The following is an 18989-nucleotide window of genomic DNA, read 5'->3' on the forward strand; positions in this document are numbered from 1 at the left end:
ATCTCCTAGACCTTCGAGCTTGGCACGCTCTCCCGACCAGCGCGCAGACGCGCATCTCCTAGACCTTCGAGCTTGGCACGCTCTCCCGACCAGCGCGCAGACGCGCATCTCCTAGACCTTCGAGCTTGGCACGCTCTCCCGACCAGCGCGCAGACGCGCATCTCCTAGACCTTCGAGCTTGGCACGCTCTCCCGACCAGCGCGCAGACGCGCATCTCCTAGACCTTCGAGCTTGGCACGCTCTCCAGACCAGCGCGCAGGAGCGCATCTTCCAGACCTTCGTGCTTGGCACACTCCTCTACGCATACGCCTGGGTGAGTTTTGATTGTTAAGTCACTCATCCAGCGTGTTGCCTCCTGGGTGAGTTTTGATTGTTAAGTCACTCACCCAGCGTTGTGCCTCCTGGGTGAGTTTGACTGTTAAGTCACTCACCCAGCGTAATGCCTCTGTTTTGTTCTCTCGTGGATATTATCACTCCAAGTTGTGGCGCACCACTCTGTCCTCGGCTCGGACAGCCGGCTTCCCGGTGGCGACACCCTCGCCACCGCCGCCTGTTCCAGCACCACTCTGTCCTCGGCTCGGACAGTCGGCTACCGGTGGCGACACCCTCGCCACCGCCGCCTGTTCCAGCACCACTCTGTCCTCGGCTCGGACAGCCGGCTTCCCGGTGGCGACACCCTCGCCACCGCCGCCTGTTCCAGCACCACTCTGTCCTCGGCTCGGACAGTCGGCTACCGGTGGCGACACCCTCGCCACCGCCGCCTGTTCCAGCACCACTCTGTCCTCGGCTCGGACAGCCGGCTACCCGGTGGCGACACCCTCGCCACCGCCGCCTGTTCCAGCACCACTCTGTTCTCGGCTCGGACAGCCAGCTACCCGATGGCGACACCCTCGCCGCCGCTGCTGTTCCTGCACCATTACGCATACGTCTGGGTGAGTTTTGACTGTCTAGATCATCTCCGTTTTCGTGTGTTTCTAACACTGAAGAATTACCACCTTTTTAATCTGACAGTCACTCACCCAGCGTTGTGCCTCTGTTTGTTTCACTTGGATATTATTTTGGACGTTACATCTCCCACTGTGTGTTTGTTCACACCAAAGATAGTATTCTCTTTGTATTTGTTTTGGTACTTTGCTCTTTGTGTATTTTTCACAAAGATAGTTTTACTTTGTTTAACTTTGGTATTTGGACTGGTCACCTCTCCTGCATCTGCTCTGTTTTTCCCCTTTGTACATTAACCCTCTCCTCTCTCCCTCTCGGCCGCCGTTACCCACCTCGGAGATCTGCCGAGAGTTCTGCAGAGCGGCCCAGGTGTTCCCACCAGTCCTCCCAGTTCCTCCCTGTCCCCAGCCCGCCTCCGCGGGCCTCTGTCCCCTCTGTCCCTAGTTCTCCCCTTTCTAGTTCCACCTAGTTCCTTGTCCCTAGTTCTCCTAGTCCCTAGTCCTCTGTCCCTTTTGTCCCTAGTTCTCTCTGTCCCTAGTTCTCCTTGTCCCTAGTTCTCCTAGTCTCTAGTTCCTCTGTCCCTAGGCGTTCCCTTATACCTTCCCTTAGTGTTCCCTTTTCCTGCCCGCCTCTTAAAGGCACTTTACCTTCCCCTCTTGTGTTATTCCAGTGTTTTGTGTTTTCTCCCTTAAAGGGACAGTGCCCTTTTTCCCTGTTCTCAATAAATATCTGTTTCTTGGCAAACCATCATACCTGTCTTGTGTTGTGCGATTGGGGTCGGTTACAAACCATAACAGGAATGGTTATATGAAGCATGGGAAGCATATTAGGAAGCATAGGAATGATGTTAGGAAGCATATAGGAATGGTTATAGGAAGCATGTTAGGAAGCATAGGAAGGATGTTAGGAAGCATAGGAAGGATGTTAGGAGGCATAGGAAGCATGTTAGGAAGCATAGGAAGGTTGATAGGAAGCATAGGAAGCATGTTAGAAAGCATAGGAAAGTTGATAGGAAGCATGTTAGGAAGAATAGGAAGGGTGTTAGAAAGCATAGGAAGGAGAGGAAGTAGGAAATAGGACCCCCCCCCATTTGTTACTCTGAGTGAACCTGCAAATAGATACTTTGAATCACTTTAGAGAAATTATAGACCTTGTTAAACTCTTAACCAATCACATGCTGCATATCACATTGTTGCACTTGACCTCTGACCTGGGGAGAAAGACGGAGAGTTAAGAGTGAGATAAAGAGGAGAAACATGTTGCCTGCAGTTTACTCAAATTGAAATGAATTGGAACTGAACTGAAAACCTGTGTGTGTCCAAAACACAGTCGGCCTAAGGTCTTTATACATGCATGACATTACATTTTGTAATGTGGTGTAACTTTATACTGAATATACATTTGAATGGACAATTGAAAGGAAATTACGTAATACAAATATAATAGTTGTCGTGGATCGATTTGAAAAATAGTCAAAATCGGATTTCACCTTTCTGATAGTTTCATCCACCTCTGCCTTTCAGGCGGCAAGATTAGCTCTGGATAGACAGACATACACACACAACCAAACACATAAATCCACCACCCACCCCCCCCCCCCCCCCCCCCCCCCCCGGCTTTGCCTAGTGGAGATAAAAAGCTAAAGCGCACTATCTCATTAGGAACTACGAGAATGAGACAGTCAGAATTTACAAGCTAAAAACAAAACAAAGGATTTGTCTTCCGTCCCGTCCACAACAACGCTCATAATTCTACCCCTCCATCAATTACAGGGGCATAGATCACATTCCTGGCCTGGCAGACTAGATAACCTTAGCAAGCTTTGGGACATCTCATTCGCATTGGGAACGGTCTGGGGAGATGCTTTACAAGATGGATTTATATGTGGCCAGTGCTGCTTTCCAGTGATTGAATGTCTGTGTGCATGTGTTGAGCCAGACTCTGCAGGGATCTGTCTGGGGACTCATAAGGCCTGTTTGAATTAGGCGTGGGACAGCAGCAGCAGGAGGAGTGTGTGTGTGTGTGTGTGTGTGTGTGTGTTTGTGTGTGTGTGTGTGTTTGTGTGTGTATCTAAATGTTTGTGTTTGGGTGTGTGTGTGTGTCTGTATGTGTGTGAGTGCGCGTGTGTGCGCGCGTGTGTGTGAGTGAGCGTTTATGTGTTTGTGGGCCAGTGTCTGTGTGTGTGTGTGAGTGAGCGTTTGTGTTTGTGGGTCAGTGTCTGTGTGTGTGTGTGTGTGTGTGTGTGTGTGTGTGTGTGTGCGCGCGTGTGTGTGTGTGTGTGATTGTGCGTGTGACTTGGAGTAGTTTATGGTGAGAGAGCGTGTAAATAGTGACCTGAGACAGATGTGTTCTCATCAGGCGGAGGAGAGAGAGAGAGAGAGAGTGTTCCTCTTCCGTCATTACAGTTTTTCTCAATTGCTTTGGTGCATTTCTCTGATCAGAATTAAAGTTCTCATAACTGTTAGTTCAACCTCCACAACATTGTGTAATTTGTGCACATCATAGTAGCAGTTTCTCATTCCTCCGAACAAATTGCAAATGCTTTTGGACATGCATCAATTGCTTTCATACAATTCTCTGCTGTTTTATAACATTATCATTTGCTTAGGCCATGTCAGTCAAAATGAACTATACTTATGACTGCTGAATAGTCATTCCCTATAAAACTAATAGTCCTCATTTCATTGCTTGAGTCATTACATACAAATATGTTGAACTAGTTGTCAAAATCTGTCAAGCTAATTTTATACATTTCTTTATAATTTTCCCCTGAATGGAGCTGGATGCCAGGGAATCGCTGCACACATTCATATATGTTGATGAGGCGGGTTTCAATCTGGCAAAAGGTAGAAGGCGTGGAAGGAATCGCATTGGACAGAGAGCAACCACTGATGTCCCAGGACAACGAGGAGGGAATATTACAATGTGTGCAGCCATCTCAGAAAACAGCGTCCTCACCCATATGCCCCGCATTGGTCCATACAACACACAACATCTGCTGACTTTTTTAGACACTCTTTACAGGGACATAATCCCTGAGAATGAGAGGGGTCTAAATGGCGACCATCTGACCAAGTACGTTGTTGTATGGGATAATGTGCGTTTTCACCACGCAATTCTGGTCACACAGTGGTTTGCAGCACATGAAAGGATGCTGGTGGAATATCTCCCTCCCTACTCCCCATTCCTGAATCCAATAGCCAGACAGACAGGAACGTCTGGATGTGGATGAATGATTTACAGTACTGTGTATGTTGTATGTTCCAATTCAGTTCCAATATGTACTGCAATATTGTTTACAGTTGTGCACAGCTCTACCCAAAGGCCAAAGGGTGTTTCTTATGTTTGTTGTAAATTAGTTTGTATTTTTCTTTTGCACAATGCTGTGAACAAATTAAAATTGCAAAGAGCATATGCAGTAAAAAATGTGAAACATACGTGTCTTGTACTCATTTACCTCACTAAATACAGCAATGTGTAACTGTGGCTGTGCAAATAGTGTATAGTGCTGTCTTGAGCATTTTCAGAAAGTGTCACCAAGATCTGACTTTTTTTGCATTGGAAAACACTTACAGAGTGAACTGTCATAACGAAAACATGGCAAAGCCATTTGACTATCTTGTTTATAAACAATGGTGTCAGGACTTTTCATTTTGATGACAGTGACACTTTCATTGACATGAATACTTGCTTTTGAGGAATGAATTATCCATTTTGAGCAAGTGACACGCTTCTGCAGGTTATCACCTAGGTTTTGCAGTTTGTACTAATTGTTTTGAGAAATGCACTAACAGTTATGAGAACTTTAATTCTGATCAGAGAAATGCACCAAAGCAATTGAGAAAAACTGTAAGCAGGGCGGCTGGGCGCAACTCCCTTTCAATGCAATCAATTCAGGAAGTGGGTTCTCTACAAATGGTAAAATACTGAAAAACCTTTGTTAGGAGAAAAGTGTCATAACCAACCTACTAAGAAATATCTGAGAATGTATTCATGATGACACACGTTAAAGGTGATAGATAGATAGATAGATAGATAGATAGATAGATAGATAGATAGATAGATAGATAGATAGATAGATAGATAGATAGATAGATAGATAGATAGATAGATAGATAGATAGATAGATAGATAGATAGATAGATAGATAGATAGATAGATAGATAGATAGATAGATAGATAGATAGATAGATAGATAGATAGATAGATAGATAGATAGATAGATAGATAGATAGATAGAGAGAGAGAGAGAGAGAGAGAGAGAGAGAGAGAGAGAGAGATAGATAGATAGATAGATAGATAGATAGATAGATAGATAGATAGATAGAGAGAGAGAGAGATATAGAGAGAGATATAGATAGATAGATAGATAGATAGATAGATAGATAGATAGATAGATAGATAGATAGATAGATAGATAGATAGATAGATAGATAGATAGATAGATAGATAGATAGATAGATGTGTTTTTAATGACAAAAGCAAAGGATTTTAAATTAATTTAATTTTAAATGAGTCTGTCCTTTAATGCACTGTAAAGCATGTACACACACATCCACACAAAATTCCATGCGTGCACAAACGCACACAAACACATGCCGAAGTGAAAGCCCATCCGATGTCATCACTGGTTGCCAATATCAAACTCCACAAAGCGAAACCAAATCTGGTTAAGTCCAGAAGAAGTATACCGTTACATTTTGTCAGCAGCGTCGACTGGAGACTTTGAACAGAGTCTAGCTGTTTCTCCAAGCCCCCCAAAGGCCGTGAAACACGAGCCCGAGAATTGTGAGAGACATAAACCTGGTACCTTTTAATGTAATATTGATTTACAAACATGTTAAAGTGCCACTCGGTCACGGACCATTAATTCCAGCCCATAATGAATTCCACCGATGCAGAACCGAGCGGTGGCCAGTGAACTGAGTGCGAGGAGTCGTCAGATACCCACCCACAAGTGTCAGGTGTCATAGCGTCTAGACGCTTGGCTTGGCGGTCGCACTCTGAGCGTATAGGGCTGATATGAAATAAACAGATAGATTACGGCAATGCAATACAGCATCAATGTCTTGATAAGGACTAATGAAAAGGGTTTACATGAGGCATAAAGTGAACTGCACTTAGAATACCATTTACTCGCGACTGCAGGGATTTGCATCTCAGCTTATACTATCAGTATGCTGTTGTGCTGTATATATTTAAGCTCCTCTCCTCTCCTCTCCTCTCCTCTCCTCTCCTCTCCTCTCCTCTCCTCTCCTCTCCTCTCCTCTCCTCTCCTCTTCTCTTCTCTTCTCTTCTCTTCTCTTCTCTTCTCTTCTCTTCTCTTCTCTTCTCTTCTCTTCTCTTCTCTTCTCTTCTCTTCTCTTCTCTCCTCTCCTCTCCACCTTCTCTGTTTCTCTACGGTGTGTATTATTGGCACGGGTGGACAGTAGATTCCCTGTGTTTTTAATGTTTTTGACTAAAGACAGTGTGAACTGCCATTTGCCCATAAGGTTGTGTGAAGGCTTCGCTAGGAACACTAACATTCGGGACCTTTGCAAGCTGCACCCAGCCCTCTCTCCTCCTTCTGCTGTCTCTCTGAGCATTATAGGAAGACCATGACATCATGGGCCTAAGCTTGGCGATAAAACCAGGAAGGAAATATGGAACGTGAGACTGGTTCCGACAAGGAAGTCTCACGCTACATGGACGTGTCCCTTCTTCACATCATCTAGCAACGTTTCCTCGACCCTCTGCAACGTCGCTCCAGCTTTTCTCCAACCAACCACTACACAGAGCAGAAACCAGTGTGACGCCTTGGCTTGGGAACCAACTCTACTGCACCTCCCCAAGGTAAGTAGCGCTCTTCTCTGCTTGCATGTCTGGTGTTGCATATTGAACTGTGGATGAATGCACCACTCATTCAGAGGTTCTTTGGCAGGTTGACCTATATCTCACTACAACTGGAGGAGAGTGGTTCCGGATGCAGAACCACTCAATGTTTTCCCCCCTCAGTTATAGCTGTGGCTGTTTTCTCCTTTTGGTTATTTTAGCTGACCTGGGGTCAGCTTGTTTATATTCCCCTTTAGGTTGTCTCCACTATTTGTGAATTTCCTTCCCCATCCCCATTGTTGTTTTTATGTAGTGTAATCAATTCCCAGGTAGTATACAATATTTTAGTTTCCCTTGTGTGTGATCCCTTGTTTTTCCCGGTTAGCGTAGGCTGGACTACCCAAGGCTCCCCATTAGCCAGGACGGTTTAGGGGAGCCCTTCCGGCAATTGGTAGTAGTCTGATCATCCCCAGACAACGTAATTTTCTTGCATTGCATGCACTTTCTTGTCTGTAGAATTGCAGAATAAGCTAACGTGGCTTTCCTTGAGCTATATTGTGCTCCTACTCAGGGGGAGAGACCATTGGCCATCTCTCCCGCACTACTTTTTGCATAATTTTATTAATACAAATTGTTATTCTTCTTGCCATCTGTTGTATCTGTGTACTCTGTTAGGAACCTACTACAAACCGTCCAGGTTCGATTTCTTCAACCTTTGACACTACACAAAATCCACTGAAATCCTAATCCACACATCAGACAAAAACTAAAACAGTAAACAAAGCGCAATTATCATGTTGTAATTCTTTGCCTAGAGGTCGCTGTTTGATGACATCACAGATTCTACCTTTAAGTATTTTAATAATTGAATTTAATAAATAAATATGTGTCTACAGCTTCAAGGAGGACCTCCAAGGACCTCTCTTGGACCCTCAACACCTCGTCACTTGTCATGAAGGCTCACCAGCGCCTCTTCTTCCTGAGGAGACTGAGGAAAGCCCACCAGATTCTTCTCAGATTCTGGTGAACTTTTACCGGTGCGCCATAAAAAGCATATACTCACCAACTGCATCACAGTCTGGTACGGCAACTGCACTGCCTCAGACCGGAAAGCACTTCAGAGGGTGGTGAAAACTGTATCACCTCACCGGTACATCACTCCCTGCAATTGAGTCTATCCATCACAAACAGTGTCTGAGGAAGGCACGCAGCATTGTCAAGGATACCTCTCGTCCCAATCATGGATTGTTTGCCTACACAGGAACCTCCGCTCCAAGTCAAACAGACTCAGAAACAGCTTCTTTCCCTCAGCTGTCACAATGACAGCCCTACCATACCATATAAAGTCTGAACTCTGACTCCATTGCCCACACCCTATAGGCTCTGTTACCCATACTGTGTGACTCTGAACTCTGTTGCCTATACTCAATTTATACCTTCCTACTGCTTTCACTGTCTACAACTGCCCTACCCTGTAATCATAATAATCATAACTACCTACAGTACCTCATACTATAGTCTACCCAAATAGCATATACAATAGTGCTGTATATACCGTGTATATGCATTTATATATATATATATATATAACCATATCTGTCTGAATATACCTGCATATAATTATTCTGTATACCTATACACCTGCATAATGATAGCATGTACAATAATGCTGTATATACAGAATATATGTATACTTATTCTTACTATACAGTATATGATATCTATCCACATCTGTCTGTACATAATAATCTTTTTTACATATCTGTAAATTCTATATCTGTATATATCCCTTACTCAGTGGTGCAGTCGTAATATGGGAACTGGTAACACGCCACGCACGCGCACAACGAATGGATAGAGCGCATCTTTGTGCGCGCGTACTTCTGCCTCAGTGATCATCTAGTAACACGGCGTGTAACCGCGTGTGACCACGACTGCACCACTGCCCTTACCTACTCTTACTAGTTACACTGCTTACTAGTTACACTGCTGGCCAGTATGACTACTACCATAATGTCTTACCTGTATCATTTTATATATTAATACTACAATGATGTACATACATCTGACTTGCACTATACTCAGTAGTATGAGATTATATATTTTATACCCAGTTAATTCTCCTGTACATTGTTTATTACTATTGCAGCACTTTACTGATACATTTACACTCTGGTTGGATGCCAAACTTATTTTCGTTGTACTGTACTTGCTGTATAATGACAATACATATGAATAGAATCTAATCAAATCTAATCTAATCTTCCAATAAACAAACTGACCTGTCAACTTCATAAAAAATTTTTATACTGTAATTCAAGAATGTGGTTTTAAGAGTCCATACCAACATCTCTACAGGCATCAACGAGGAATGGTTACTGTTGGCATAATATCCTTGATTATTTTGGTTCTGAAATCACTTCTATAGGTGTCATAGAGGGTTTCAACTTGATAACATAAATATTTGAAGCGGGTCCAAGTTTACTTCCTGCTGCAGTGATTGCTAACGCCAATAACTGACAGAAAATACACATGGGTCCAAGCTGTTCCCCTAGCAACAGAATTCCAGTGAAACCGTCTACAATCTGTTCAGGAAAGGGAGCGAAAAAAAAAAAGACATCTGGGTCGGAGCTTACTGTACACATGCTATTGTTCCCAACTATCTGCTGAGTCAGCGGGGGTACTTCATTGTGGTAAATCTTTCAACCTCTCTCACAGCCAGGCCCGCTAAATGTTATAACAAAATGGCTCCCAGATTACTGCTGGACTCATACCTACGCAAGACACCGCTGTAAAGATGGCTTCCATTCGCGTTTTAATTCACCCACCAGTAACTGTTTCCACATGAGTCACAACTGGAGAAAAGCTGTGCTCTTTGTCGGCATGGAGCAAACTACATTCAATTGTGTAGACCCAGCTATATACGTGGAGCAAAAAAAACAAGAAGTTATTTTTCCATATTTAGTCCTTACTGTTTTTAGTCATAGGTGCTATTCAAAATTGGCACTCAAAAACAACCCACAGACCTTTTCCACAAACATATTCTATGCAAATTCTGAACCCCCCCCCCCCCCTTCTCACACCACACTTTGTATATATTTTCCTTTGCTAGCATAGCATTTACATTTCATGAGCTTGGTAACCTTTTTTTCTTCTTTTTTTTCTTCTTCTCAGCATTGACTTGTCACAGAGTTGATTTACTAAGCCAGTGATTTCCATGCAGGCCAGCAGTTGAAATGCTCGCCCCAGTGGAGATGAATATTTACATGGCAGTTAACAGGTGCCGAGTAGTTTAATGGTGGTCATTTCTCTGTGGCACGTGTAGCAGGAGATCTGTTTGACTGCCGTTGCTCGGAGCTACCACTCCTGTGATGCATCCCTGGGGATTTGTGTGTGTGTGTGTGTGTGTGTGTGTCCGTGCGCGTGTGTTTATGTTAACTGGTATAACTCAATCTTTTAGTAAAATAGTGACAGTTCCTTCTACACTCCTTATAAACCTTTTTACCTTTATATATAAGGCCCCCGCTATATAATTTCTTTATCTAAGCCTCTTTGAAAATAGTTATATGACGTTTAATTTCCTTCACTAGTTATATTCTCAATTAAGGTTGCGGTTTAATCTGTGCAGCAGGTGTAAATTAGGGAAGATGTCTGTTTCATGGTCTGTTGCAATTGGCTAGAATTAGTGGATTCTGTAAGACGTTTTGCAGAAATGTTGGTTTCTGTTCGGTTTGGCTGCACATGTTCACCAATGTATTGGAGCTGTAGATGTGGAATATAAACCAGTAGACCGAGACAGAATATCCTCACATTTAACATGAGAGAGAATGTCCTTTTTACACTGCAAAAAAAAAGGTTCTCCACCTTCACAAGTAATTGAATCATACTTTAAATCTTTTAATTTAACTTATTTCAGTTAACGACTGAACTATTTTTAAGAAGTATGATTGAAATCTTGAAATTAGGTAATTTGCTCCATTTTATTCAAGATGTCACTCGCACATCATTCATTCATTTATTCACATCTTAAATATTATTTGAATAGGCACATTTATATTTATTGATAATCTGCTTAATCTTTTTATTTATATCAGGACAGGGTAGATTAAAACTCTGGAGTATTCTAAATGTGTACAGAGTAGAGTGGACTATATTGTATTATATATGTAACTGTTTTTATATGTGTAAATAAACAAACAAACAAACAATGCGCATAGTGACATTAGATCCCCCAAAAATAGCCTGAAGGCAAAAACAGCCACAGCTAAGCCCACAATAAAAAGCTGGCTACCGCCAGTGTAGAGGGAAGGTGTCTCCACTCTCCCGTTGTAGTAAAGAATATCATACCTATGAGAATACTGTACATACTGTATGTTTCACCTGTTCAGAGATACAGTGCAAATCAGACCTTTATCTTTATTTTTTTATCTTTTTATTTATCTACTATATATATTTATATATATATATAAAGTTTTTATTATTTTTTTATTCTCTTTTTATTGATTTTCTCCATGGTCCATACAAACAATATATTGACTTCTCCTTCATTTATCTCTGCCTTCTGTAGTACAAATTGCATCAATTGTTAATAATTCTGAGTTAAAGTGCAGAAGTACAAGTACGTACACGAGGACCCATACAGTCAATAGCATCCTATACTTTTTCTAGACAAACAAAAACAATAACCAAAAATAACAGATAACAAAATAATATGTTAGGGTGCATCTCCAATAAATCTGTATCTACCATAAAGCAAACAAATAACAAAATAATATGTTGGGGTGCATCTTCCTGACACTCAACTCCTTTTACACAAGGTTCACTTAACAATGAACCCGAATGGACATTTCTATACACCTTAAACAAATGAAGATCGTAACGGTGTAATGTACATTATCCATCTTTCCCATTTTTTCCGAAACTTATCCTGTTGCAACCTAAAAGAAAAAGTAATTTTTTCCATCTTAAAAATATCATAAATAATATCAATCCAATCATCCACTGTCGGAATTTCTGTTCTTAACCACTTTCTAGCAATGGCTTTCCTGCAAGCCGCACTTAGTATCTGAAATATATATCTATCCCCATTGTCTGATGGCCTGGCGCCCAAATATAGACTCTCCAACTTAAATGGGATGTCCACCTGGAATACTTTTTCAAAGATTTTATGGACCTCCCTCCAGAAAGGCATCAGCACGGGACAAGACCAGAATATGTGGTCTCTGAGTGGCCACACTGTCTCCAGCAGTTGGAAGATTTGGTATGGTGACTCCCTTGCGCTGGAGTACTGAAGAACCTAATCAGGGATTTCCAACCAAATTCTCTCCATACTGGTGAACTTGATGTTTTCCATTGTATTTCACATAAATCCTCCCATTCCTCTTCCGTTATATATTTAGGTTTCCCTCCTTTTCCCATTTCTGTTTTACATACAATGAATGACCTTTTGTCTGTTGTAATCCCATATAGAGATATTGAGATGGTTTTGATGGGTTTGATTTCGAGACATAAGCCTCTCTGAAGACTTTTAATCAAATATTGTCCGAAAGCGTTTGTTTACTTCGCTTCAGTAATTGCTCGATATAGTGCCGAACTTGAAGATATCTGTAAAAATCTTCATTTTTCAAACTTGCAACTTCAGATCTTGAAAGCTCTTCATGGACCCCTGATAAAAAAAGGTACAATATGCTGTTAGGCCTAGAGTCTCCCACCCTTTAAACCTTACGTCTATTCTTTTGGGTACAACATCTGGGTCATACGCACACCATCCCAAAACGTTTATGGCTTCTTTAAAAAAGAAATAAAAAGGTAAAACGTTTAAAAAAGTTATTCTTGTATTTTATTTCCATTACCCTGCCTGTACCTCCCCTACCCCTCCCCTGTGCTGCTATGACTCCAGAATTTCCCCACGCTGACTAATAAAGATCTATCTTATATTATCTTATTTTGAGAAATTCCTTGAAACTAACTGACGTGCATTGAAAGTGAAATTACCTCACCCCATTGGCACACCCCCCACCTGCTTGTTTCAAGAATACGATTACTCAATACAAGATAATAATTGCTTTTCAAGATGTCGTTTTTTTTGTTTTGCAGTATAGGATTAGTTTTTTTGTAAGGGTCTCTTTCTATGTCCACCGGACAGAGATTAACTTTTAAATGTCCGTCTGACAGCCATGCAAATGGCAGAGCGCTGGAATGTTCCACAAGCCGAAGCAGATGGACCTAACAAGGCCCTCCCCCTCTCCCTTAGGGTATGTGACATCACCACATATGGCCGCATTGATTGATCTGTCTGTTGAGAAAGATGGTTGGGTGAGGGGAGAGGGGAGGGGCCAGAGCATCATGTAGTAGAGAGTAGCATTATGTGCTGCTTCATGGCAAAAATAATCAAGCTTAACTTGATTTAAACAATATATAGATAGATATATAGATGGATATGGACCAGCGTTATGACATTGTTATTGTTCAAATGTTGTCTTACTGTGGCAATAAAGTATTCAATAGATACAGTAGATAGACAGATCAATAGACAGATCAATAGACAGATCAATAGACAGATCGATCGACCGATAGATAGATAAATAAGATAGATAGATAGATAGATAGATAGATAGATAGATAGATAGATAGATAGATAGATAGATAGATAGATAGATAGATAGATAGATAGATAGATAGATAGATAGATAGATAGATAGATAGATAGATAGATAGATAGATAGATAGATAGATAGATAGATAGATAGATAGATAGATAGATAGATAGATAGATAGATAGATGGGAGGACTAGACTCTGACAGGACTAGACTCAGACAGGACTAGACTCTGACAGGACTAGACTCAGACAGGACTAGACTCAGACAGGACTAGACTCAGGGAGGACTAGACTCAGACAGGACTAGACTCAGACAGGACTAGACTCAGACAGGACTAGACTCAGACAGGACTAGACTCAGACAGGACTAGACTCAGACAGGACTAGACTCAGGGAGGACTAGACTCAGACAGGACTAGACTCAGACAGGACTAGACTCAGGGAGGACTAGACTGAGACAGGACTAGACTCAGACAGGACTAGACTCAGACAGGACTAGACTCAGACAGGACTAGACTCAGACAGGACTAGACTCAGGCAGGACTAGACTCAGACAGGACTAGACTCAGACAGGACTAGACTCAGACAGGACTAGACTCAGACAGGACTAGACTCAGACAGGACTAGACTCAGACAGGACTAGACTCAGACAGGACTAGACTCAGACAGGACTAGACTCAGACAGGACTAGACTCAGGCAGGACTAGACTCAGGGAGGACAGGACTCAGGGAGGACAGGACTCAGGGAGGACAGGACTCAGGGAGGACAGGACTCAGGGAGGACAGGACTCAGGGAGGACAGGACTCAGGGAGGACTAGACTCAGACAGGACTATAGACTCAGACAGGACTAGACTCTGGGAGGACAGGACTCAGGGAGGACAGGACTCTGGGAGGACTAGACTCAGGGAGGACAGGACTCTGGGAGGACTAGACTCAGGGAGGACAGGACTCTGGGAGGACTAGACTCAGACAGGACTAGACTCAGGGAGGACAGGACTCAGGGAGGACTAGACTCAGGGAGGACTAGACTCTGGGAGGACTAGACTCAGGGAGGACTAGACTCAGGGAGGACAGGACTCTGGGAGGACAGAACTCAGGGAGGACAGGACTCAGGGAGGACTAGAGTCTGGGAGGACAGACAGCAGTAGCTGGGAGGTTGTGTTTGTCCTGCTGTGCTCCTGGCAGATCTTCGTGGAGCCTGTCATTGCAGCAGCGGGGGCCTCCAGCAACTACATGGCATTCGGCTGCGCCGCGGCAGGGGAGGTGAATAACTCACCGGAGCACATAAAACACACAGGCCGGGGCTTAGCATTGTGCCACTACAGCCAAGACTGCCCTCTATGCCAAATTACGTTAGTCACATATTAATGTTACAGCCGCCAATATTTAAATACCCTCTTAACAGCTAATTATCTCCACCAGGCGGAAGCCTGGGGGAGATCGTGTAATCGGTTGCATCTGCTGCGTGTGTGTGTGTGTGTGTGTGTGTGTGTGCGTGTGTGTGTGTGTGCGTGTGTGTGTGTGTGTGTGTGTGTGTGCGTGCGTGTGTGTGTGCGTGCGTGTGTGTGTGCGTGCGTGCGTGCGTGCGTGCGCGCGTGTGTGTGCGTGTGCGTGTGTGTGTGTGTGTGTGTGTGTTAGGGGTGTAACGGTACGTGTATTCGCCCCGCGAATTTACGGTACGGCCGTCACGGTGCGGTACATCCAGCCATACGGTGAATACGTCTCAGATGACAAGCGGACAGAATAACAACAGCGCGCACTGACATCTGCACTCGGCTCTCCCCTCCTCCTCCTCTCCTGTTTACTACAGCCTTTTTGTCCCTAAAACAAAACCATGATGAATTAATTAAATGTTTAACACAGCAGGGCCGTTACAATTTTTGCAGTTTTCTTTCGTTTTCTTGTTCGCCCAATAATGTTAACCAAAAGACGCGCGCGCGCCCGCGAACACACACGTCAACCTTTTCCGGCGGACCGCGGAGTCTCACAGCTGATCGGAGAAAAAATAAAAGCACAACATACCACCAGATCATCTGAGCTCCTCTCCAGTTGCTGATATTAAATCCAAAATATTGATGATCCTCTGCCATTGTTGTGTAACATGTCATCTGTTCTCTAGTCTTCTTCAGTCTCGGCTTCATGTGAAGTTAAATTCTCTCTATAAGTGAAAGTGAAACTAAGTTGTTGTTAAAGGTGCAGTAGGGAATTAATTTACTAGTAGTATCACTGACTACTACGGCACGCCTATAGAATATTATTATATTTAATAATAATAATTATAATAATTATTATAAATATATAATAATAATTATAAATATTTTTTTCCTGTTGTACCAAAATCGTACCGAACCGTGACCTCAATACCGAGGTACATACCGAACCGTGGCATGTGTACCGTTACACCCCTAGTGTGTGTGTGTGTGTGTGTGTGTGTGTGTGTGTGTGTGTGTGTGTGTGCGTGTCTCTGTCCACAGCTAATCTTGCAAACTACAGGGCCGATATGGAGGAGACATTGTTCATAAGCTGACAGCAGGCCGGGACCTGGAATATTTTTTTCATTCGGTCAATGAAAAGTATTTGATTGAAGTCCATTGAAATAAATATTTAGTATGAAGTTACACCTTTTTAGCACAAGAGGCCGATTCTACAGGCTCGCTGGTAATCATGCTCTCTGGCACCAACATACCTCATTGATATACCTATATGCATTAAAAAAACATTAATTCATTCATATTAATTATACCATTGTCTGTTGAAATAAGCCCCCCCCCCCCCCCCCCCCCATCCCTCTTTCATAACCATGAACCGTTTGTCGTAGAGATTTATGGGAGGTGTCAAATTAACTTAAAGTCTTAAAGGTTTATTCCACCCAAATTGTTTTAAAGGTTTATTCCACCCAATAGTATAATAGTGTGTAATAGTGTGATTGTGTAATCACGTGTAATAGTATTTAATAGTGTGTAATAGTGTGTAATGATGTGTAATAGTGTAATACTGTGTAATAATGTGTAACAGTTTAATAGTGTAATAGGGTTGTCGCGGTGAAATGTCCCATGACTAATAAACTCATGACACCAGACATTTTACAAAATTACACTCAATATCTGAGTGTAAAAGAGTGCCTACTTAGATTTTTAACGTTATTTAGCTAGCTGTCTGTCCGTCTACATCTGTTTTTAATCGATTTCCAATGATTAGTATCCATTTGTTAGACAGATAGAGTTGACATTAGGTTATAATTACAAAAATAAACCAATGGACAGTAATACCTTCCATCACTTTTCTATCTGTTCTTTGACGGATGGACCAATGCAGCCTTATTTAGCGCATCACGCAAACACACTTTTGTTGGTTTGGACAGGTTGAGCTCCTCTCCTATCGAGCTTTCGCTCATTTGAATCCAAATGTTTTTTTTAATCCTCCGCTCTCGTTGTGTAACGCGGCGTGTCTCATACTAGTGCCTTCTTTCTCTCCTTCACGTGAAGTTAAAACTAAGTGAAAGTGAAACCTAAAAATAGCTGCTGTCCGCACGTTTTTACAATGTTACAATGTTTATAATGTTGTCTGATTTACACGCTTGATAACACGTTTAGCACCCTTGGTCGCGCGACTGAAAAGGAAAGAGGCATAATAGCAAGGTTTATGAACTACTTAGAAAGAACCGGAGGGAGCGGGGAATGTGTGGTGTGCGTGTTTGTGTGTGTGTGTGTGTGTGTGTGCGTGTGTGTGTGTGTGTGTGTGTGTGTGTGTGTGTGTGTGTGTGTGTGTGTGTGTGTGTGTGTGTGTGTGTGTGTGTGTGTGTGTGTGTGTGTGTGTGCGTGCGTGCGTGCGTGCGTGCGTGCGTGCGTGCGTGCGTGCGTGCGTGCGTGCGTGCGTGCGTGCGTGCGTGCGTGCGTGCGTGCGTGCGTGCGTGCGCGCAGTCGGTGACTTTTTATTTGAATGTGGGCACTGATATGCAAAGATTTACTAATTGGGTTTGATTTCTATTTAAGTGTAATAGTATAATTGTGTGTAATAGTGTGCTAGTGTAATAGTGCAATAGTGTGTAATAATAATGTGTACTAGTGCAGTGTGTAATAATGTGAAAAAAAGTCTAACAATGAGACCAATCAAAAACAGTAACTTGTTTCAGTAAGGCACGTGTAAAACAAATTGAATCAACAAATATTATGTATATCAGTTATTTATGAACCTCGTAAATCATTCAATAGTGATATAGTACCCATTATGGATAATTACAATGACATTAAAACCTTTTGTGTGTTTTCCAAACACAAGCTGTATGTCTCAGAAATGATTTGATAATAGGATAACTACAGACTCATTGATGTATGTCAAGTGTCAATGTGTCCAAATTTTTTCATTAGTATTATAAGCATGATACAGAAACACTCAACAAACCTTAGCTTCCGCCCTGCTGCGCTCACCTCCATCATCATGAAGTGCTTCGAGAGGCTGGTCCTGGCTCATCTCAAATCCAGCCAATCATCCTCACTGGACAAATACCAATTTGCCTACCGTGAGAACAGGAGCATAGAGGACACCATCTCCTCAGTGGTACACCTGGATGGCAGCAACACAAGAATTCTGTTCATCGACTTTAGTTCAGCATTCAACACCATCATCCCCTCCAAACCCATCACCGAACTCGGTGACCCTGTGAAAACCAAGGACCTGGACAACAACAGACCTGCATTATTATTATTATATTATTATTATCAACTCCTCCGTCTGCAGCTGGATAATTGACTTCCTAAACAACAGACCCCAGTATTGACCCTGCTGTTCTTGATCATAAATCTATCAATACAGACCGTATTAATTAATGTTGTGTTTCTTTTTCAAATGTAGCCAAGAGTAAAGACCTTAACCCTATCAAAACAGCAGTAAACGTGTATATTTTCAGCACTACGTTTGTTTACAGATGTTTTTAAGATTTAACGAAAAAAAGAATTGATCGGAGAAATGCTAATTCTGTCTCTCTTTTATCGTAAAACCGCAAGGAAATGACTAAATCCATGTGTAACACTGCCATTGGAAAAAGGAGCTTTTCCCCTATCCATAGATGTATGATTTGGCCATAATAAGGTCAAGGTCAAGTTCAAGGTCAAATATGAATTTATAATTAAAATGGATTATAATTTATTACTGTATCTACAAATCCTTCTGTTTAATCATCCTCCCTTTATTCATTTTCTTAGATTTCTTTGTACACTTGATCTCAAGAAGGTGGTGAATGAGCTCAGTGAGCGAGCTCGGTGGTTGCACAATTGTAACATTCACTGGCAAAGATGCAAAAAGAATCATAATTTATATTCTCCTTTGTTTCATCACAATTTACTCAAGCCTATACACAATATTTCTGACACTGGGAATACATATCCCCAGGCTTCTAGATGTTTCTAGACACCAAGAACATGCTAATTGACCTTGTAGAAGTGGAGCAATCTTCCATTTACTTGGGCATGTACGTGTACCTTTGGACGAAATTTCTGAAAATAGGGTTACAACAGGTTAGACAATCTCACCTCCTCCACCCTCACCCTGAACTCTGGTGTCCCACAAGGCTGTGAGCTGAGCCCTCTCCTTTACTCCCTCTTCACCCATGACTGCACTCCTGTAACCTGGTAATAAT

At 42.4% G+C, this 18989-nt stretch overlaps 1 pseudogene across 1 annotated transcript in view; it reads right to left on the reverse strand.

Annotated features, from left to right (window-relative positions):
- LOC311228367 (single-minded homolog 1-like) overlaps nucleotides 1-17790 on the reverse strand; it is a 45920-nt pseudogene extending 28130 nt beyond the window's left edge. Inside the window, exon 1 of the transcript in view lies at nucleotides 17756-17790. The product of the transcript in view is annotated as a single-minded homolog 1-like (transcript). The remainder of the gene's footprint in view (nucleotides 1-17755) is intronic.
- Nucleotides 17791-18989: the final 1199 nt, after the last annotated feature.

Source organism: Notolepis coatsorum, assembly GCF_963971535.1.
Source record: "Notolepis coatsorum genome assembly, chromosome: 5".
In the NCBI taxonomy this organism is placed as follows: domain Eukaryota; kingdom Metazoa; phylum Chordata; class Actinopteri; order Aulopiformes; family Paralepididae; genus Notolepis; species Notolepis coatsorum.